Consider the following 22607-nt stretch of genomic DNA (forward strand, 5'->3'; position numbering starts at 1 on the left):
TTTTATTCTGCAATTTACATTCTAATTTTCACTCAACAAGTATCGTCTACCTTTTATTAGTTATTGCAAAAATGTATCTAGATAAGTATTTTGCCCATCTCCAAGGAATGCCATCGCTGACCATTGCGTGATAGTTCCCAGTTTCTTTCAACGAGCCTTTCAATGACCCACGTTAATTGCTCGGTCTTATCCTGATCAATTATTTACCCTAACTGGCGAACGAAAATTTATTTTACGACCCAAGCAGAGGTCCCGCCCTTCCCTCACGAATTCCTACTACAAGGATATTGGAACTTTTCTCCCAACTAGGGTGGAAAGTTAATTCCACAGAGAGAAGATACGCGAAGACACGCGAAGACACGCGAGCTTCGATTTCAAGGATCCTCATTTATGTAATGGCGTTGCGTTTTCTGTCTTCCTTTAGGAAAATGAATTATTCGAAGTAGGCCTATTGAGATCGAAGGTATATAATTTTTCTGACTGTGTCACTGTGGGATTTCGATTATCCGTATGTCGATATTCTCCTTGAAACTCCTACAAAGTGTAAAGAAAGAGGAATTAACCTTTCCAAAGTTCTAGATCACCTCTTTGGCCTTCTCACTGCTGTTTTTTCTTGATGCATTAGCCGATTGGTTTTGCCAAGGCAGCGTAAAACCAGTTTCATTTCGATTCGTCTATTAGAACGTGGAAAGCTGCATTCGATCCTCCATAATCCAAATTAAATTTAAATTAAATTACGAAAAAATAATTCAGGTCCAATGCACCTAGGAAAATATTTCAGTGAACGTGATAAAGCATGGAATGTAGAATTCGGATGTATTGGAACAATTACTGGGGACGTATATGTCTCGGCAGCTCCGAAAGGGGTTAAGCAGGTCGCGGTGCGATTCATCGAGCTGGATAAAATCACAGAGGTACGACGCAAAGGCTGATTGACGTTACGCAATGGTCTGCGACGCTAACTCCTTCCTGCTTTGAAGAAAGTGAAACGGATGCCGCCCACGATGGCGCGTAAAGCATGTACCCGCCGCTGTTGGACCATAGAGTTTAATAGGATATCGTCCTGCACCGCCGTAAATTCCACGAGGGATCCGCGCTGGGCACGGCCAGATATTAAATTACGTTTAATAACATTCAGAAGTTGTAAGGCCGCCGCGCGAATAGGGCGCAAGCGATTATCCTTTGTCAGGGGAGCCTGCCCCCGCAGTATGTTAATTGCACCGCCATACACGCTCGCGCTCGTTATTATCGAGCTCGCGTGAGCGCGTGTGGGTGCGCACGTGTACATATACAGCGCCCGTACGCCACTTTACACGATCTTTTCATTAATTAAGAGCACCACCGAGTGGCACGACGTTGACGCGAGAACTCAGGCGAGGCGTTCGACCGTTTTCTGGATGTACAATGCTAATGTGAAATGTCAACGTGACACTTGTTGACATTTTTATAGTATTATTATATATAAAAATGTTATATATGGAATTTTTGTTGATCGTTAAATAATGCTTCGTAGGCATAATTGAAAATTGAAAGTATCATGACTTGAGAGTCTCGAATATTTTACGGTGGTTCTTAATTGATATCATTTTAACTCGAGCATATTTCATGAGTAGCAAACTACTAAACGAGATGTCAGGTGAACGTAATGATAATATAACGACACAGTGGATATTCGAGATTGGGAAAGTCCGCTTTATCTTATCCATCTTCCGTTTATCGTTATCTAACCATTTCCTCAGGAAATCTATGTATTGAATAGGAACAAATCCTATTATCTTTCTTGCTCTACGTTTTACGGATTTCGAGGCAAATTTTTCTAGCTAAATGGCAAACACGATTTTCCCATCGTAACAAGGATAATTCATGTTTGCATTAAAATAAATGTTTCTTGGCATATGAAGTCGCTTCGAGACAATTTTTATTTCAACATATGGGCAAGTTATCCTGCAATCAATCTAAAGTGCACACAAATAAATTCGTCCATAATCCTTGAAGAATAATTTTGTTACCCTCCTCGCGTTTAAAACGAAGCGTCGACCTCTCAGTCTACATTCAGGAGGGTTCGTTCACACGAAAGATAACGAAAAACGATGAACTCGAACGATCCCGACTAATCGGTGGTAAACGGTTCCTTGAAAGAATCCATTAGAAGGAATTCTCAATGGCCGATTGCGTTTGTGGTAATGCACGTACGCTTTCTCGCGTCAGCCGGATTAAGGCTGCATCTGCGTAACTTTCAACCAGGTGACCAACGCTGATGAGGGTTAAGTAGCCTGCGGGAAGGCCCATTAAGTCAGGTTTTCAGTGTGCACGGTAGCCACGTCGCCCTCTCGCAGAGATCGGCTATGATACCGATGTAATGAGAAACGAATGAACGACTAAAACAGTTTTAGAATAAACTGCAAACTTGATGTGGGGAAAATATGCAACTAAATATTTGGAGTAACGAAAATGTCGTTGGCTATATTTTATAGACAGGCCCTTAAATATTTGACCTTTATTGGAGAAACTTATCTAAATTAAATGGTTTGATGTTTTCAAATAAATGTCTTATTATAAATATATACATAAAATGTACTATCGTTAATGATCGTTTAATTCAGATAAATTTTTCCAGTAGACATAAAGAGTACGAATATATGTACAGAACTAAACACAGATATACGTTGGATTGTCTGGAAAGTCCATGCCGATTTTTAGTAGGCGGTACAGGTCTGAATATATCGGAATGGTTGAAAACAGATAACATGTGGACATTCTCTTAAAAGGTGGAAAAATTGTGGCACGAAATGGTACATGTATAATTCAATAAATATATATAAAAATTCAAACGTGTCTTTGAATGTTTCTTAAAAATTGGCACGAACTTTCTGGACAACCCAATAGAATATACAAAAGTACTTAAATCAAGACTGCATCATAATTTTTATTTATGCGTTCTGCCTATATCGAGTTTGCATAACATAATTCTGGAAGACGTGTGCATATGTATCTAAATGCACTGTGTTGACCGTTTGAATTGAAGAAGAGTTCCGCCACTGAAATGGTAAGAGCTTTGAGAACGAGTAGGTTAAAGTATTAATGCCGTATGATTGCCGACGAGGCTCCGCTCCGACGGGGAATAAGTAGCTTTCCTGCGTTAAACCGACCGCGTGACATACCGGGTGGCCCTCGACGAAAAAAGTCTCTATATACAATTCTCTAATTCTCAGCAATGGCAACTACGTCCTTTCTGCAACTGAAATTAGGACAATTAAGATAAAATAGAAAGCTGTGGTTAAAAATCGCTCATGTATAATTTTGTTTGCGACGACATCCACGATATTTAACCCTTTGCACTCGAGTGGCGCCTCTAGGGCGATATATGTAATTTAAAAGTGACTTTTTGAACGTATAATTTTAATTTTACATATATCAGAATACAGCTAATTATAAATTATAATAATAATTCATTGAGTCACGAATGTTCGTAGATGTCTCTGTTCTAAGTAGAGTTTTTTGGTTTTACAGAAATTTATTATAAAAATGGACTGGATTTCATTCTATGGAACAATGGCTCGAGCGAAAAGGGTTAAAACTAAGATAAGCTACCTTCATACCCCCATTTAATATTCCAAAGAGGATTCTGCCAGTGACTTCGTTACCTAATGCTCTCGGACGAAGAAAAATATTACTGACAAATACATCGAACGGCTTACTTCTCCAGCAGGCAGTATAAGTAATAAACTGCAGGAATGATACCTTAACGGGGGAACCGAAGTACGGATCGGTGTATCTATTTCTCCTTTAGCGAGAAGCATCTTTGGATCGCGATGCGCAAGGGTACACGACTTGACATATACGGTGTATCCGAAGGACATTCGAAAGATTAAATTGCGACTCGCTATCGTTGTCATTGCTTTACGACAGGATGGACTGCGTCCTCTTGTTTGTCGGTGGAACACGGTTGGAAAGTCAGGACCTTCGAGCGTGCGGCTCACCAGCGGACACGTATTCGCGAGAATTACGTCCTGCAATTTAACGCTGGATCACAAATTGCACGTATGTATATACGCGCTCCCGCGCGAATATTTCAGGGCCTCGTGTACTTTACATTTGTAACTTGATAATTGCCCCTTTTCTCGGTACATCGTTAGCTTTGTTCGCATCTTAAATTATAATATATACTAAAGGGGTTTCCCACTAATCAAAAAATGCAATTTTCAGGGCTCGTGGACTTTACATTTATAACTTGATAATTGCCCATTTTCTCGGTATTTCGTTACCTTTGTTCGCATTTGAATTTATAATACACGGTCTGTCTAAAATGAAACCGAACTTTTGCTATTAAAAGAAAAAAGTGCAAGTAAAGTTTTTACACACACATTTATTTACTCAAAATAATCTCCCTCTGCGTCAATACAGCGTGGAGACCGCGTAATTAACATTTCGAAGGACCTTTGCAGCTCCTGTTTTGGTAGCCCGTTTAGTACGGCGGTTACAGCGGCCTGAATCTCCGAAATATTGCTATAATGTGTCCCTTTCATTGGAATTTTCAATTTTAGGAAAAAAAAATAATCGCAGGGAGCCAGATCAGGCGAGTAGGGTGAATGATCCAAGGTAACAATGTCAATTCCAATGAAAGGGACACATTATAGCAATATTTCGGAGATTCAGGCCGCTGTAGCCGCCATACTAAACAGGCTACCAAAACAGGAGCTGCAAAGGTCCTTCGAAATGTTAATTACGCGGTCTATACGCTGTATTGACGCAGAAGGAGATTATCTTGAGTAAATAAACTTTACTTGTACTTTTTTCTTTTTATTGCAAAAGTTCGGTTTCTTTTTAGACAGACCGTGTATATACCAAAGGTTTCTTCCACTAATAAAGAAATGCAATCTTCCTTTTTAAAAACACGTTTACCGATAGCAATTTGCTCACAAGAGACCGTAACCCGAATTCTTATTCGAGGGAGAGATATTCTACTGTTAGCACGTAAATTACAAAGTTTTAGTGCTTCGATGAGGGAAGAGGGACGCAATTACGTTGCGGTGAACTGTTTACAGACCGCGAATGCGTGGAGAAATCGCGCAGAGTTCCCAGCGACGGCGCCAGCGTCACGAATCTGGCACGATCGAAGTTTCAGCGACGAAAAAACTGGGAAATTATATCGCTCACGATCCCTGGACGCCGATAAGGGAACGAAACGGGAGAGCCAGCGTCGCGCTCCGCTCCTGAATTTACGAGGCACCGCGGGCGGCGAGGGTGCAGGGGCGTACAGACGTGGCGCCGGGCGTCCCGACGCCCAGACTAGCAGGGGCCGCACGCACGTTGACCGTGAATCCAGAGACGACCGAGTACGGTAAACTCTGTTCCTCCAACTGCCACGGGAGCTGACCTATCGAGCCTTCGATTTATCGTTTCGAACGAAGAGAGATGTCAACTTTGAGTTAACGCGTTGATTTCCAGACTAATACTTGTGAAAAATATAAGCCTCGCGCTTCATTTCTAAACAACTGAAACTTATTTTCATTGAATTCAAACTCGTACTTATTTTCGCGACTTCGCCAAATTCACGAATTCCATGCAGATTTATTTTCTTTAACTTTTCATTTATTCTCAATTGATTTATTTACTGCTTCAGTGAAAAGCCTGTCATTCATATATGGATTTTATATCAGATTTGCTTCCATGAAACAGAAAAATCGAGTGTTCAAGTTTGAGAGGAGTGTTGGAAAAGTTAAGAGGAAGGATGAATTCATTTCGTTTTATTGCTAAGGGATGATAAAAGCTCTCGATACGATGCGTGAGAGTGATGCTTTTCCACATACAGCCCACAAAACCCTACACTACGATTTTCCGAAGTTCCCTTTCCTCTTCTGAACATTTTCCAAAGAAGTAAACACGACAAATATGTCGACAAACTTCAAGTAACCGTAGTCCAAGGTTTTCCCAAACTTTGTATGGGGTCCTGTTTTCAACCAAGAGCCTATCCGTAGATCTACGACTCGTCTGGCCGTGAATTTATCGCCGACACTTGGCATAAAAGTGATATCGGCGAGGGTTGAAATTTTGATCGGTCTACATCGCCGCTCACGTTCTTTCACGGGGGCATTGTGTTGCCAGGGCGATTCCAGTGACCCCCCGCGGATATTGCTCGTCGCCGAGGGTGAATGAAAAGGGAGGCCACCGCCCCCGAACCACGGAATAAACATCCCGTACACGGGGAACCCCTCCATGTAAGAATTCCTAATTCCACGCGCGGGGTGAAGGGGAACGCGAGGAACCCTTCGAACCTTATCGATCCTTCCAGCGCCCCGTGTCCTGGGGGGACGACACGAACGGAAATCGAGCGACCCCTCTGTCGCTCGTGCCACCCCCACGGTACTTCTTTGTTTCGTTGCCTGTTGACCGACGAACCGAGAATTTTTGCGGGAACTGCGAGGATCCATCGGCTCTTCGCGAAATTTCGATAAATAGGATTCACACTCGCGATTGTTCCTCGAGGGGAAAAGCAATTGGTGTCCTTGATGCATAGAACAAGAGTGCCACCCTGTTACAAAAATTGAGGTTCAGAAGGGAAGGATGGTGAAAGTGTTACTTTTTGTAAGAGATTTCAGGAACGTGATGTTTGTTTGTTGACACAAGGGATTAGAAATTACTAGACTGCAAATGTGTATACATTTATGGCGAATTAAAATATGCCCAACTCTATGAGAACCTTCAAATGTGTATGCATTTATGGCAAATGAAAATATGCCCAAATATATGAGAATGTGCAAATGTGTATGCATTTATGGCAAATGAAAACATGCCCAAATCTATTAGAATATATGAATATGTATGCATTTATGGTAAATGAAAGTATGTTCAAATCTATGAGAACCTTCAAATGTGTGTGCATTTATGGCAAATGAAAATATGCCCAAATCTATGAGAATACGCACAAATCCAAGAATATATAAAATATTCAACGATAATGTACACGTTATACCGCGTGGGAGGGAAAGACATACTTTTACTTATGTTTCTGTATTTGTGAAACCATGGCTTTGCATAAACATTCCTACTCTTCCTATCTCAATACTATATGAACATTAATGTGCAAGGGTTTAAGTAAAATTAAATCCCACCCACTTATTATTATAAAACCTCTAGACTAAACAATATCTTCTCCCAATTAGTCCACCTAACATAGTTCTACAGTACCATACTTCCGTTGCTGTCTGCCTGACAGCTCCGCAGGGTCGGTGAAACCTAAAAGCGATAAAAGGCGAGACTCGTGTACGGCGCGCGGCGGATTAGCGGAAAGGTGGTCGTCAGACTGCGAATGGAGGGAGGGCAGTCCTCCAGGCGCCGTCTGGACTTTCACCCCCCGAAACTCGAGGACATAAAACCGTGGTGAGAGGTGTGAAGCGACCGATGCTCGGATCGTAAGCCCAATTTAAGCCTGGCTAGCTTCGTGACAGGAAGAGGATGCGTACGTGGCACCCTCGTTGCTTTCTCCCTTCGCGACCAGTTGCAAATGAAAATTGCACGCGACGATCGCACCCGTGGCAACTCCACAGGCGCTTCAGGGAAGTAAATTTACGTAAAAGGGATGTGCGCAACCGCTTCTTACACGAATAACACAGTTTAAGGAGATGAGGATGGATTTAGAAGACGGATGGGTAGAGGAGATGTGGAGAAGGAGTTGTTTTATGGTGTGAATGTGGAAAGTATACTGCTAGACTGTGAGACACAAGTATTTGAGAGGAATAATTGGGGTGATGGGGGTAGAATGGCAGAAACTCTGTGCTCCCGAATTAGGCACTGTTCGATAACAATATAAACAGTGTTCAGAGCACCACAAGAGGCCTCAACCGTGTTCCCACGCCACTTATAATCGAAGTACATCGTATGTCGATGGTATTATACATTAAAGTGCATCGTACATCGAAGCAGGTCCCTCTGCTGTCGAACGTGCGAATCCTACGGCACAAGATCGGTAAGCGCGCGTGCACAGTTTTCCTTCGCTTCCGTAGCGTGGACGACACAAAGTTTCGCGCAGAGAAACAGCGAGATCTATTAATAGCCCTTGAATAAAAAGGAGCACATGCGGCGTAGGTGGGCGTGAGAACCCGTGGGCGTTCGAAGGTCCTGGTCGTCGTTAAAAAAGCACCGCAACATCCACGGAAAGACGAAGCGCGCGATCCGCGCCACGATTCTGTTCTGGAGCGCCTGGAAGCGTTATTACTATTACGCACTCATAGCCGTCTCGCCTTCTTTGGATCTCTTACCCTTGCGCAATCGGATCCTTGAGGAATCCTCCGAATGATTAACGATCGCCATTTTGGCACGCTCGACGACTTCCCTTTCCCCATCATACGATGATTTCAACTTTGTGATTGAAAATTTGGCGATGCAACTTTCCGCAGACCCATTTTTCTCGACGCAGGTTGCGCTGAATCGTGCCAAACTCTGTTTCGTACCGTGTAGTGCTCAGAGTTGCCAGATGCGGCGGCTTATCGCCGTTTAGGCTACTTTTGAAGTCGTCAGCGACTAAGATTTAAATGAAGACACTTTATGATATAATGTCCTGCAAGTTGGAGCGCTGATTATTTAGTTTGAGCATCAACTAGTTCATGAAGAATTAATACTTTCTCTGTTAAAAGGTGAAATCGATATTCATGGGGAGGTTTAATTCGCGTAAAATATTGCAATGATCTCCAGGAAATATATTATCCATTCTTCTGTCTTTCAAAGGAATATTTCTCCGTCGTATGATCAACTTTCATCGATAGACTCGAAGCAAAAGTCGATGCCGATAATGTCTGCGTTCTGGGATTCGGGAAATGGGTCGTCAGGCTGTTTTCGACGATCAGGATGTAAATGTTTATCGGTCGATCGCCAGTAAAAACAGCGGCGCACGGTGGCAAGCTTTCAGTAACTTCCTGCCGGCCACCATCTGAGAGGAACGTCGAAAGGCGGGCTGTAACGTCGCTGGGAATCGGAAATCTATCTGGCGAATACTGCCAGTCTATTTCTCGTGTTTCTCTTCGATCGATGTACTACCACTGGACGACGGTTTAACCAAGACTGGTTGGTCCAATTCATTGTAACGACGAGTTCTAATGACTCCTTCTCATACGATAAAATTGATAACGACATACAGTAACAGTATAAAGCTTAGAACGTGCTTTTATATAAAAAAAAAAGAAAAATTGTCACTATCGATCTTTCTGTACAATCACTCTTTTGGCTGCTCATGTATAAGTCAACACCTTGTATATTTGGGTCACGTTTCCAGAAGTGCATATCTTCGAAAATGGCTCCTATCGTGGTTTTTCATTGTAACTCTTCGAAACGAACGCTCCAGGAAAGCCAGCGGCGCTGTTCCTCGAATGAATCAGGCGATAAGAAGCCAATTTTTATTCGTGCTCCGTGTGTCTGCGACTGATTATCAGTCTCCTTGTCCGGACGAAAGTCGCGCGGCGCGATAGCGATTCGCCAGGCCCCAGATACGGGACCAGTTCAAGCGAAACGGAGGAAAAAGGACGCGAAAAAGAGGGAAGTGACGAAAAAGAGATAGGGCGGTCCGTTTGGCGCCGCCAAGTGAGTCACCCATCGCGAAATAAATCTCTAAGCTCGCGCACCTCGCGAGCCGTCGACATTCACAAGATGGCGAGCTCGATCTCTCGATGGTCGTCTCTTTTCGGACTGTTTAATGCATAGCTTGGCGACAATTAAGATTCTTTTTAGTTGAGATGCATATACAGCTTTGAAAATGTTAGCATGGTCAGAAATGACTTAACTCCTCGATCTTCAGAGCAAGACTGATCAGGACAACCCACCTCTATGGTATCATTCTTTGATCCATCCACGATTGGCTCGATTACTTGATCTTCTCGTCTGATACATCTATGGTCGAGCCTTTGCAATGCAGACAGTACAATTATATCACTCAGTGATGGGCAAAATCGTAATCGTAAATACGAATACAATTGTAATCGAATGTTTTCGAGTTGTGATTACGAATACGATTACGATCGTATTATTAAAGGTTTACAGCCATTGAAATTCTTTACCGCAAAACCGACTTCAGATTCGTGTTCCTCGCCCCAAAAAACTTAGAAAACCATACATTCGTCGAAATGAAAAATGAAAAATTTTCAATTAAAATTCGTGCCCATAGAGCAGAGCCTAGATAGCGTAACTTTTTAAAAAATTTTTATTTTGACGAAAGCATGGTTTTCTAAGTTTTTTAATGCGAGGAACACGAATCTGATGTCGGTTTTGAAATAAAAAATTTGCGAATACGATTACAACTTGGAAAGATGCGATTGCGATTACGATTTTGCCCATCACTGATATCAGTGTATCATTTGATACCTGAAGAAGCTAACTAGGACGCGACTTGCACCTGAATGCCTCAGTTAAAACAGTTATCGCCATGCAAGTCTTACTAAACTTACAATATTACTCCGATTTTCTCAGTTCCATGGCCATCATCGACGAACGAGTGCCTTGACGTCGAGAGGCCAGGATCGAAGAGAGTTCCTTTCTACCGCTTCAACGCAATCCAGCAATAATAAATGCAGCGAATAACGGGTCGAAATTCGAGTCGGTAAAGGGATCCCTGGGTCTGGTTTCTTTCCCTGACAAGCCCACCGGCTGTCACTTAATTGACAGCTCTCGTACATTGAAACTTTTCGAAGCAGCGGGACGTTATTTTTGGCGCATCTCACCGGTTAGGCTATTGGTACATTGGCAGCTGTCCAAATGGGATAAGCCCTGACGTATTCTCGTGAAAGCAATTTCGTCTGTGTACATTTCGCAGCGCCGGCTATATGAGCATATTACACCGTGTAAATTATGCGGGTATAATTCGAATTGTTCGCCTGGTTCCCGCCTATTTGCGTTGCCCGCGCGTAGACCGATCCACCCACGCGCGATGCTAATCGGGACGACGTCGTTGCGTCCCGATATAAAGAATACATTAATAACAAACAGTTGCGCGTTTTGGACGGACTTTCGACGCTTTCTAAATTCGATCGGGGTAAATAACGATTTTAAAAGCAAGAGCAAAAACTTATATTCGTTGTTTTTTTGTGCCAAAGATATTAGCAACTTGTGATTCTTTTCATGGACTACATGTGTATCCCGATGTATATTTTTGCGTGTTTGTTCAACTTTCAAGACCTTGGGCGTCCAATTGATTTTGCTCCCAGTATCGCTTGAAGATATGTAAACAAACGGTCGGTGGGCAGAAGGCGTTCTCCTGTTGTTCTCTCAATCCAGAGTGCATATAGAAGTATGTTACGTATGTACTTGGTCAGGGTGCCCAACACTGTTCAGATAGATCATCGAATTTGGCAACGGCAAAGAGAAATATATCACAGGATTAAAGTAAATCATTCGCGAGCGACGAGTTGTAACAGAGAAGAACGGTGTACAGGGGTTAAATTGCTATTTTCATCGTGTAACAAGCTCCGCCCCCGCGTTTATTATAAATTGTCTCCTTCGAGAAAAAGAGGGAGTACCGGCTGAAAAGGTTGGGCAAAAATACGAGTCACGTTCAAGCCTCGAAACGTTTTAAACGGAACTGAAAGGAGCAAACGGAACACGCGAAACTGCCGGGGGAGAACAAAAGCGGACGTGGAAAAGAAAAGGAGTAAATCAACGTCCACCTGAGCCAACGAGTCTCAGCCGTCTAATCTCTCGTTTTCGCTGACATTGCCAGTTCGCGCATTTAGGAACCGACACAGACGCACGTACGGCCGCGTTGTATGTAAATATACAGGCCCACGTCCAGATGCAAACACCTTGTACTCAACAGCTTCATTTCTACCAATTGCTTCGTTACGCTGTGCCCAGTCCTGCCATTTTACGTTGGACCTTTCAAAACATGGATATTTTATTTTTTTTTATCATTTTTTACAGAATTATAGCCAGAAATATAATACTTTCACTAGAGGAAACGTTGGCAAAGGGGAGGGTGGACGAAGAGAAAGGAAAGGAGCGGGCAGTAAAAATAAAAATAGAAAGAGACCATAGTTAATGTTAAGGATAGTTTAAGGCTTCGATGTATGTAGATTAAGGATGATTAATTTTAAGTTTAGTATGTAAGATATGAGTATGGTGGTATAAGTGAGGGTGTAAATGATTTAGTGGATTGTAATCCAAGTCCATTTCGTGGCTTAAAAGCTGGAATAAAAACTATATCTATCTATAATACTTTCACTATGCAAGCTAAGTTGGAATATTCCACAATTTTTATACTACCAACGAGATCTAATCCAACATTTTCGAAGACCATAGACATCCTAGTTATTTCAAAGTTAACGTTAAATAGTCCTATTTGTGTTTCTCCCGAGTATCGACGCGACCAACAATTTTATTAAACGATAAACCAAAATCTGCAAAGACCACACGTTGATATGAAAACTTCCTTCGGTCTGGCAGCCGAAGCGTGAAATTTTGGCAAGCATCTCAGGTATTTGCGTACGACACGAAACAAAGATCATCCCGTCATGTACGTACGTAATACACAAACTCTTGCATACGTAATTTTGCGGAATCGCTGCACGACCTACTGGCAGAAAGATATAAATATGTGCAGGCTGGGTCCAAACGGTCTCGAACGTGCACATGTAAACAGATGCAATAAGCTCGAATACGAAATGGTTCAAGATCGCGAAACGTTTAACCTTGAAATGAATCATCTCTCCAGTGCAATTTCCACTTCGTCAAATCGAGCCACTTTCCCCTTTGTCGCGCTTTCCTAAGTTCAAACGCAAGGGAGATAATTGGGGGTGCGACTCCCGCGACACTTACCGAATAGACGTAAAAAGATGATCTCTCTGTTTTAGGTTTCGCGAGGGTGGAAGACTCGAAGACACTCCATTATTTGACAAAATACTCGATTCAACAGGGGGATATGCTACACCTACGCGTGCACTTGCTTTTCTTTGATTTTGGTACCTTTTCTGAAATTAATTTTGCAACCCAGGTAATAGTCTGATAGAGTCGCAACGCAGCGAAGGTCGAAACAGCCCTTATCGTTGTCGCGAAGCGCAGAAATCGAACTTAGGCGAGTCGACTTTGATCTGGCGGGCTCTGTGCGCGATATGCGCTGCACATGCGCCTGGCCACGTGCATCGTTCGGCTGACCACCTGCGGCAGAAAGATCTTTGTCGCGAGGCGTGAACGTGAAACCCGAACACGTTCAACCCGTCGTTGCACCCACCCGCGACACAACGGGTGGATCGCGTATGCGCGCACACGTTGCTTCGGCTGTTTTCAGCGATGTCGCACACCGATGCACACGGATCGTATCTCTGGTTCCAAAGAAAACAGACCACGGTCCGTGCCAACCGGAGATGCGACGTCGCACCACGAATAGAGCCCTCACTCCCGACGGATTTTCAAATGATCCATCGTTGACGCGAATTTATAGTCGCGATCGAACCACTGTACGAACGAAACTTAGTGGCGGTTTCCTTTTATTACAACTAGCTGGTAAGCTAACTACTGTACGAAGATGGAAACTTGGATGGTAGATCTGATCGGTATAATCTCATAGACTATGCTAAAGATTTTATAGAAGGGTGTGTGTTTTATTTACGAGGCTGTGAAGTCATACATGTTGACTATAACAGCTTACGCACAAGGCTTGTATGTGTTCGTTCTTTGTATTCATTTAATTCTTGCTCTACAATACTTTGCATTTGCATACCTTTTTTAATAACTCTTCCTTTAGATTACTAAACCTGTACTGTTGCTACAGTCGAACGTAACTACAGCCTCTGAGTGCAGAATTGCACAGTATAATATAATATAATATAATATAATCAACAAGATTATACTGTTAGAGTGTTTTACCAATCAAAGGTGCTAGCCAACTTTTCATCTCTGCACAGTAGCCAAGTAATCATTACACTCGTATTACCCTTCCCGACTCAAAAATACATAAAAATGACACCGTTACACCTTTAACAAAAAAACAAAATTGAGTTCCCTTTGTCCATCCATAAAATGTCCGATTAAGATCCCCTATGAAGACCTACATTCGCGTAATAGAGCCTTCGCTTTAATCGTCCCGTATTCTTCCGTCCTATCCTTTCTCGTCTTCGAGGTATTAATAATTCATTCGATTCCCGGTAAGAGCCCGATCAAAAGTCGAAAATGTCAACTCGAGGATCGAAGACATGCCGATCCGGAGGCATTCGAGGAAGACACGAGACGCACGCCTGACTTTCGTCGCGATTAGTCATGCGTTTGGCAGCGCGCTATCGCTTTTCGCGCGGACGAGAAAAGGCGGTCAACGATTTCGCGGAGGGCTACTTGGCAGCGGCCAGAAACTTGGACGAAGAAGAGGAAGTGACCGCGGCTAGAGGAGAGCAGAGGAGAGGAGGAAATCGGTGGTTGACGTACGAGGGATTTCCTCTCATTCCGACGTCACTTCGTTAATCTATAACTCGTATTTATATAAACAAAGAAAGTTCTATATGAAACTAGAGGAGGGGAGTTTAAGAGCAGGACGACCCAAAGGATCGTTAAACTGTATGTATCGGTCTAGCTTCTTCAAATTGAACATTATAAATAAACAAACAAGAACATAATCAATCAAATATAAGAGGTAAACATGAAATTAAAAAGCCTTTAATTATTCTCCTACTAAATAGAAGTGTTAAGTAGGACCTCAATGCTATATTGCAGGACACCCTGTACATGCCAAATTGCTTCCAAGAAGCACACTTTCAAGCTACGAGATGCTTTCATCCAACATTGTTGCGTCCCGCTACGTGTCACACCTCGAATTTGCGGACGCATACGTTAAATGAATCGCGTCAGAATTTCTGGAACGAATAATAAATTATTCGGTACGTTTTTAGATAATTTATCGATTCCCCGGTTTACGTAACACATTGTTGCACGATTCCTGGTGGCACATATTTACGAGAAATGTAAGAAGTATGATAAATTGAGAGAAAACAATGGAAGGGCACGATTTTCAGTTACGCAGGAGGATGTTTTCTTTTAACCGCGGATAAGTATAAAAAAATTACTCCTACACAGTCGTTTATTATTACTTAACACTCGGTGAACGCGCGAACGACAAAAAACAAACTCGAGAGTGAAAAAGAAACGTTCCAAGTGCACGAATAAATGGCCGATTGCGTAACTCGTAGACGCTATCAGCATGCTCTGGGCGCGAAAATTTATTCGCTGCGGCGTGCAATTAAACTTAATGACCGAAATTCCTGCCTGAACGAAACGAACGTTTCCTATTCATTGTGATCCCGAGACCATCGATAAATTACAGCTAGCGTGACCTAGAAACGGGCAACATTTTAATCGAACGATAAACACGCGAGTAAAATCAAATAAAAATGATAAATGAAATGTGACACATAAAGTAATGTGTTCGTGACGTTTTTCGCGATATACGTCGAACTCTGATTATTGTTTAAAGATTAACGAATCCCCCTGTTGTTTATCTTTTACTCTTTATTCGATATTTTTATCTAGGTAAGAATTTCGCTCACCTATACGCCTGCAAGATGGTATTTTTCAACGAAAAGATAAACAACTTGGGAATGTTCGAATGTTCGTTTATCGTTTACCTTCCGCACGAAACGACTATTTACGCCATCGATGATCCGTGGTGCGTTGAATTTTAATCGAACCCCGTTTGTTGGAAGTAAATTTCCTGACCTCTGTCGAAAACTCTTCCTTCGTAGATTCTAACTTTATTTTCACTAATTTAGAATCCATTCGTTATGGATAAAAATCACTGAATTATTCCAAATAATTGGGCAAAATTCTTATCTAATCACACCGAACAAAAATGTAATCGTTTAATAGTTTCTGATATAGGAAACTATCTAAACCACGAGCCACGGCGGAGGAAACGCCAACTATTAAAAGAAAAAAGACTTCCGGTTGCGCAACCGCATCTCCTCGACGATAATCTTCCTCCGTGGAAATACACTCGTTTGTAAAGGCGTGCAATTATTCTTAATAACCGAGGTTTACTGTGCACGTGATACAAATGTTATTATTCGTGCCAAATATAGCAGGCTTAATTATCCAGTCTAATTAAGAGACATCCTGTTCGGATAATCGATATCTTCCTACGATCCAGCGATCACGTTTGAAAACACGACGGATCGCTAGATAAGATTGGAAGGGTTCAAAGTTGTTTTACAAATTTTTATCAAGATATGCATTAGTTTCATATTGCGATCGGAATTGAAAGGCAGTCAGAGCGAATTAATAATAATTAGATTGGCGGAGTTTATACGTTCACGATGCAAACAAGTATGGAAAGAGTATGAAAGGTTATACGCGAATAAACATTTTACGAATTAATATGATAATACTGATATCTTATTTTGTAACAGTGGATATGTTTGACAGGCGTTTTGCATATGTTTTTCATCTCATACGTGCATAAAATTAGCAATCTGATAGCAATAACGAAAGTTTCTGTGAACGTTATAGGTTTGGTTGATGCATGATTTTATACAATTCTGCTGCAGTGAGTGTTCGTTAGAGCAACAGGAATTTTGTATTAGGTTGTCCCAAAAGTTTCTTTCGCTTTATTAAGAAGTAATACATGCACGATAGTTTATGTTTTATGTTACATTACTGAATTGTGCACGATTCATTGTGCTCCATTACTGTTACAACATTAGCATCTAATAAATTAGATTGTCTATTTATATAAACACGACCACATAAAATAATTGAGCGCAACTCGCGCAAGAAACTTTCGGGACAACCTAATACTTAAAATAAAATTGAGAAAGTATTAACCGTTGGAAATAGAAATGATCGTTGATACGATCAGTTGCTGGTAGCAATGAGTTCTCAGCCCACAACAGATTCAAAGTGTGCGATCACCATTTCTGTTGTATACACAGCGTGGATAATCAACCGTTTGACTAAACGTCGGCGTTGCTCGGATAATCGAGACTCGAGGATAATGGTGTGCGTGCCAGGCGACTGTGCCTCTTCGGACCCGCGCACGTTAAGATTAACGACTGCTCGACAAGCACCAAGAGTCCCTGGATAAACGAAGGCGAACCGGAGGACGAGGAAGACGCTCTCCTCAAGGGGACACATAACACCCCTGTACATCTCGTAAATTTTTTACGACGAACCATTCGCCAAGGGGGAAAAAAATAGATTCGTGCAGCGTCGTTTGAATTACCGATGCCCGTATATCATTGCTCCCTTTCGGTCCAAATGTGTTTCAAAGTACCGTAACCAAGGCAAACGTCAACCAAATTTCTCTGCAACCACGATCGTGTTTCGATCGTTCGATATGCTCGTGAAATTCTTCTGTTTTGGTTTTTATGAAGATACATACAAAAAATGTTGCTTTCACTTAGCCAGTCCCGTTGCGTTATCCATCGATCGCGAAGAGGATCCCAGCGATGGCCGAAAATGGCCGAGGAAACGAGGCTGCCGTTTCAAGCTCCAGGATCGTAAACTCCGCAAGGATATCGCGGGTGTTTCGGTGCCGCTTTATTTTCGTCGTCCCGAAAGCCACCGTCGTTTCGTGGAAGGAGAACCGGTCGTTTCGAAATCTGCTCGCGGTGTACCCAGCGGGCCGGATAAAGAAACTGGTCCAGAGAGAAGTCGGTGGTGCTTGGCCCGTTCCCAAGTTTCGCGAGGCCCACGGATTTATCGCGCGAAAACTCGGACTCCCTGGCTCCGTGGAAACCCCGTTTTTCCGTGCTACGACCGTTTTCACCCACTATTTAAACGTCCCTCTTTGATCTTCGCGCTAGCGCTCTCCTAGGTATCTCGCGTTAATTAGCGCGCGTGTTTCATTTTTATATGACAGAACACTCTTTTTGGCCTTTTGGAGGCTATTTTAGTATGCGCCGAGGTTCCCCTTGACTTAGGACTTGGCGATGAAACCACCTTACGGAGAAAAACACGTTGAATGGTTTCTTTTCTTCAACGCGAGGAATTAGACATCGCAGGCTTCTATTTATTAGGTGTACTGGAAAGTAATGTCGTTTGTGGAATTTTAAATACTTGTTTATAACTCATCAGCTCATTGATTTTTATCGATATGGCGTTGAAAATTTGCACGCTAAATGGCAAAAGACTGTTGATAACCAAGGCGATTACATAATTGATTAAAAATTTCTTTGAATTTAATGTAAAAGAAACGACATTACTTTCCAGTCTACCTAATAGAAGATTACTTGATTCTAGGATCACCGTCCAAAAATCACTACTTCTACGATACTTGCAAGAGTTGAAACTTGTCTACACAATACCTTTGCAATCAATAAAATTTCCTATCACGGTCATCTTCGATTCCACTAAAAAGACGTAAGGTATCGAGAATTTTATGTGGTCCTAATTGAACCCTTTGCACTCGAGAGGTGACTCTCAGTCACCATTAGGTTTCACGCAGCAAATCTACGATACCTAATGTTTCTTTAGGTTTAATTTCTTTGGAGCTCGAAGTGTCGATAAAATGATTGTCGGTGAGGCAAAGGTTACCTTATTCTCAAATCTAGATAGCTTAGAATTCATGGCAATAGAATGCTAAGAAATATCTCGAGTTGCCGGCAGATACCAAATACCAAATCGAGTGTTCAAGTTTGAGAGGAGCAGGTTTTATTGCTTAGGGATGATAAAAGCTCTCGATACGATGCGTGAGAACAATGCTTTTCCACATACAGCCCACAAAACCCTACACTACGATTTTCCGAAGTTCCCTTTCCTCTTCTGAACATTTTCCAAAGAAAGAAACGAGACAAACACATCGGCAAACTTCAAATTTATTCGAAGCCTAGGGTTCTGTTCATCTCTGCTCGAGTGCAAAGGGTTAATGCTTGAAAAGTCGACGCACGAAATGACAACGAGTCCCACGTGAAATGTTGTAAAGGAGTTAAACGAGTTTCAGGGCAGCGTCCTTGGTCTTCCTAACGTGCCACATCGAGATCTATCTTCGAGTGTCTTCCGAGGTTACCGTTGTTTTCGTAGGAGAAAGGTTTCGGTCTGATTAGCGACACACCCACCCACTGGGAGCGTGTGTCGAGCACACCGCGTCGGATCCGATGCGTAAAACGATGTCAGAATTGGAGGCGTCGAGGAGGAGGCTGCCGATGCGAGAGTGTTCGACGAGCTGGCCGTTTGACCCCGAGGGGTTAGGCTGTTGCGTATATAACGTCCATACAGATCCACGAGTTTACAGCCGGCTGATTCTGGATCCTTCAGCGAGGTTAAGTATGCGCGCAAGAAAGATGGACGCAACCGCGTACGTACGAAAGAATGCCAACGACTTTCGAGTTCAGCCTCCACGGACCTGTTACGTGTTCCGAGCACTGATCGACTCGACACGAAAACTCGGCTCGAAAACCAAATTACGACGATCGTTCTTTTTAACAGGCGAAAGGAATGCAAAACGTCAGGGGAAGGATAGTGTAAAGTAAATAAGTGGAATTGCGTGGTGAACGTCGAGGATCTTGAGTAGGCTAGAGTTTTGTATTGCCGAGAGCTAGAAAGATGGCGATTCAATGGTTCATGGTCCATTTCTTTTTTTATCCCTTAGACTTGATGATCAATTTTCGTGTGACACGTAGATTACTGTTCTTTAAAATTAATGTTTGGCATTGGAGAGTAATTAGGTTCGCCATATCTCGGGCCTAGAACAGTCCACCTTTCACGTCGTTATGTAACCTAATTGGTGGGATTGCTTCTTCAAATAGTGACTCATCATTCCGAGCGAGTAGCACGATTCTTCTTAATCTTTACCGCCTTGTTTTTCCCAGCTCGTCGACTAGTGTGGAAAGTGGAGAATAAAGGGAACCTTTTGCGATTGGTATCAGGATTTGAAGAGGAAAAAATGCCACCCAAAGACGTCTAGGAGAAGGTCTCGAGATTGTTAACAGGTCGAAGTCGAAGGTGTCTTTTTTTTTTGCTGTGCACCGTTTGTACTTTACTCCGAGAAATACAAATACTGGAGGTGGCTAAAATTCGTTTCAATTTACGGTTGAAGAAAAAAATTCAGGCACGGTGGATAAGATAAACACTGCACGGAGATGCTTCTCGACTCTTCTACGGAATTATGTTAAAAACGTTCATGCTTGTTGGTGGAGACGGCTGGATTTGACAAATGTAAATCCTTAAAGCAAAACAAGTAACTATTTTACAGGACTACGTTACTTTACAGACTGCAACAGTGGAATAACAATTGTTCAACGAAAAATTTGTACTCTATTTCTTTAAACGTATTAGGTTGTATCAAAAGTTCCTTTCGCTTTATTAATAAGTAATACATACACAATATTTTATGTTTTATGTTACATTACTGAATTGTGCACGATTCATTTTGCTGCATTACTGTTACAACATGAATATCTATGAAATTAGATTGTCTATTTGTATAAACACGACCACATAAAATAATTGAGTGCAACTACACGTACCGGCACCGACACGACAAAACATTAAAACACACGTTTTAATGGAACTATTCACACTATTCCCGTTGACGGAACGTTCAGGTCGGTGTCTATAAAGTGTGAATAGTTCCATTAAAACGCGTGTTTTAATGTTTTGTCGTGTCGATGCCGGTTCGTGTCGTATGGTCTGAATCGACCTTTACTCTAACAATTCTTTACATCCCACTTCGCATTCGACGATCAACCCAGAAACGCGTTAAGTCGTGTCATGTCTCGCGTCAAAGAGATAGTTTACTCTTCGACCTTGATCGTGCCCACGTCACATGCAATTAGAACCTGGTACCTCATGACCTCCGACGTTTTAAGACGCAGATTCGTGCTCGATTCCGGGTACGAAGTAATGGCGTTTTCTTCGACCTTGAACATCAGACGCCCGTCAGACCCGGAGGAACAGGGAGTCAGCGAGACCAAACGTCTAAGAAAAAGAGAGAACCATGTGCACCCAGGTCACGTTCGACGTTCGTGTCTCTGGCGAACAGGTTTCCACGTACCGTTTCGTACGCGTCTCCTCTATCGCCTTGCCAGCCGCGGAATAAAAAATAGTTCATAGCTCTTGCACTGGTTCGTTCGACCAGTGCTAAGGAATCGGCGCAAATGTGCAGCGAAATTTTGTCGAGGTCGAATCACTCGACGTAGACCGAAAGCGTGGAAGAAAACTAGGACGATGAAATTAACGTAATTCATTCGAAGGATTATGTAACAAAATTAAAATTTGATGAGCCAAGATTCCGTCGTACTTGCTTCGAAGTAACCGGGGAATTTTTATCGAGCATCAAAGAATTCCATCATGCGGCAACCCTTCGAGGAAAGCTTGTTTTTCTTCGTCAATTAAAATTCACGAGAAGGCCGCGAGCGTGGCTTATCGCGGCTCGAAAGGTGTTCACGGTAAGCGATTCGCGCGCGATTTAACGGGGGGCCGCTGGCGGTTCCACCGCAATAAATACGCACATGACATTCTGCGCAGCAGCTTCTCGGGGTGCTTAACCCAGAATCGCGATTATATGCGCAGCAAGTATTACGGGGCAAGTTCGTTGTCCTCTCTTTCGTGTTGGTGCCCCCTCGTTCGTTATATTAGCGTTATCCCACGGCGCTTTGTTTTGAGTTTATCTTGGGGATGCGCTTGGAATCGTAGCGATGGGACCGACTCCATCCTCGCGCGGCGTTCTTCGTTTATCGCATTTGAGTTCTGTTATCGCGCGCAGCATTCCTCGCGGGGTTTTTATCTCTGTCTGGCTAGCCTGGTGAAATTTAAAAGTACGCCCTTCGTAACTTACGGAAGTCGAACCTTCGATGGTGGTTGACACACGAAGACTTTCAGGAATATCTTTGACCCACAGGCAAGTTCCAGGATGTTTAACACGTTCACTGCCAGACTAATACTCTTGAAAATTTCTACTATGATTTCATTTTGTTTACAGACTTTTGGAAACTGCGTAATGAAATATTTATTTTGGTATTTAGTTCTGTAACTTCATCAAAATTCAAGTATTTCATTTAAATTCATTGTCTATGACACTTTACTTTCAGAATTAATAGTTTTCGTTTTTCAGTGAAAAGCACTGTCACCCATATATGGGTGACGTGGCGATCAACGTATTAAATGTTGAAATGTCGCCTCGAAATTATCGAAAATTGGATAATTTAATATTTGTCGTACTATTTAATTTTGTAACTCTGCCCGATACACGAATCCTATCCAGATTTATTTTCATTGTCACCTCAACTACGAAATTAATTTGTTCAGGGAAAGTCCTGTCACCCATTTGGTAGCGTGGCGACCAACGTGTTAATATCACATTTTTTAACTATCCAGAGCATTTCTTATATTTTTCTTTCCATCGTGTTCATGCCGTGTTCATTCTTTCTTACTTCGACCGCAAAGAAAAATTGAAAATTCCAAAGGAATTGTTTGGGTGAGGGTTAAGCGGCGCGAGTGTTTCCTCGCCATCGCTACTCGGTTGTAAGCACACAACCACCTTGTGTCACTCGTCCATCTTCTCTTTCTGCCTCGTTCTGGCATCGTTCCTCTTCTTGTTCTTGTTGGCCGTGCTTCCCTTTCGGGTCCCTCCTTTTCCGCGGCTTTTTTGCTCTCATTTTCTTCGCTCTTCTCGCCCGCTGCGGGAGCCGTGCTTAATTCGAGCCACTCCC

General features: G+C 42.5%; 1 protein-coding gene across 13 annotated transcripts in view; it reads right to left on the reverse strand.

Moving 5' to 3' along the window:
• The window catches only part of LOC128886442 (uncharacterized), a 90631-nt gene that overhangs the window by 39164 nt on the left and 28860 nt on the right, over positions 1-22607 (reverse strand). Inside the window, exon 1 of one of the 13 annotated variants that reach the window (XR_008459818.1) lies at positions 21734-21752. The exons of 9 other annotated variants lie outside the window; for them this stretch is intronic. The gene's annotated coding sequence lies outside the window, so the exon portion shown is untranslated. Of the gene's footprint in view, positions 1-10433; positions 10643-12942; positions 13331-21733; positions 21753-22607 lie in introns of those variants that run through there. 3 more of the 13 variants (XR_008459815.1, XR_008459819.1, XR_008459813.1) reach the window with 3 other exon arrangements.

Source organism: Hylaeus anthracinus, unplaced genomic scaffold, assembly GCF_026225885.1.
Source record: "Hylaeus anthracinus isolate JK02 unplaced genomic scaffold, UHH_iyHylAnth1.0_haploid 11982, whole genome shotgun sequence".
Classification (NCBI taxonomy): domain Eukaryota; kingdom Metazoa; phylum Arthropoda; class Insecta; order Hymenoptera; family Colletidae; genus Hylaeus; species Hylaeus anthracinus.